Raw genomic sequence first — 1,600 nt, 5'->3', positions numbered from 1 at the left:
GAGAACGCTAAGGAGTATAAGCTTTACTGTAACAAAGAGATAGTAAATTTGCAAAACAAAGAGAGAGTGATACCTTAGTACAAAGAGCCCTTTGGTAGTTTTCCCTTCAATTTCCAACCCCCCCTGCTCCCACCAAGGAGACAAGGAGAGCTAAGCAGCTGTGCTTATCCAGAGGACAACACTATTGATGGGAGCTAACAGCTATTGATAATACATTTTTAATAATATTTCTAACACTCCCTCCCCCTGCCCTGGTCTTTCAAAATCCTATGTCCGTGAGACCCTGTTTCCTCATGGGGATAGATAGCAAGACTTGCTTAAGCAAGTTTTAAGGTAACTAGTGCATTTCTCGGGGTCAGAGTGTGCTCTGTCTGCTGCAGAAAGCTCCAGGAGTGGTGTGGAAATGTCTTCACCCTTCTCTTCCCCCAACAACCCCAACTGAGTTTGGAGTGAGAGAGCAGGCTGAGGGATGTGGTGTGTGCTATGTGGGTGCCTGCTGTGGCAAATGTCCCTCCATGGGCAAAGGGTGGCCTGGCATGTGCCATGTGAGTCAAGTCCAGACTCAGGGGCAGCACCCAGCAGCCCTGTTATGGCCACCTCTGGCCTAGCCTGAGGTGCCTCCAAGAGACTGCCCCCAAGATACCGGCCAGGGACAGTCTCTGGGTAGCCTCAGTGAGCTGTGGCCACTGTTGCCAGTCTAAAATATGAAGTTATCATGTTGGAAGCTCAAAATGATCGTATTTGGTGGAAAACGATTGACAAATATGCAAAAAAGTATGCAATTAAGTTGTCTTTTCCTTGACTTTAAATTGCTCACTATAAGTCCCAGTGAGTGAGTGAGAGCCGAGTCATGAAAGCGGGGGCTGTTCTTTATTTCCAGGTAAGGTGTCACCCTAAAGTGTGGCCTCTTGAAGGCTCAGATCAATCATACTGGCTTCTGACCCTGGCAGGGGAAATACCATGTATCTGTGTCCAAGAAGGCAGTTTTCCTGAACCGCGCAGGAGAACTGCTCTTCTGGCGTGGTTCAGTACCTGCTGAGGTGCAGAAGTTTTAAGCCGTTTATGGACATGAGAGTCCCCTCCCTTGTTTGCCCTGAGGGCCTTGTGGCTGAGGGCAAGCAAAACTCATGGGCATCCAAACCCCAAACCTCTGGGCTTGGGCCTGCAAGTAGGATCCCCACCAAAGGTTTTGGAAACACCTGAAGCCCCAGGTGTGGGTGGAGGATGTTTGCCAGTAGTCAGGCCACTTATGGCTCTGGACTCTTGGATTTGGAATTAGTTTGGGCTAATTTGGCCTCGGCTAAAAATTAAATCAAAACAAAACAACAAAAAAAGCCCCTGAGCGTTGCTTAAGACTGGTAACTTGGGTTTTGCGTCCACTGCATCAAGTAGGTGCGTCAAAAATTATCATAAATTTTGGACACTTTTTAATTATTATTATTAACCGTACAAGGGCTGACATTATTGCACAGACACACCCCGCGGACGCCGGGGGGCGGGGCGAGGGGGCGGCCGTTGCTAGGGCCGCGGTCCGGGTAGCAACGGCGGAATGCGGAGCCGCGCGTGCGCAGCGAGAGGGTGGGGCCTGGTGCGGTGCATG

This window comes from Crocodylus porosus, unplaced genomic scaffold, assembly GCF_001723895.1.
Source record: "Crocodylus porosus isolate Cpor-Errol unplaced genomic scaffold, CroPor_comp1, whole genome shotgun sequence".
Taxonomy (NCBI): Eukaryota; Metazoa; Chordata; order Crocodylia; family Crocodylidae; genus Crocodylus; species Crocodylus porosus.
Note: the sequence above shows the minus strand (reverse complement) of the source record.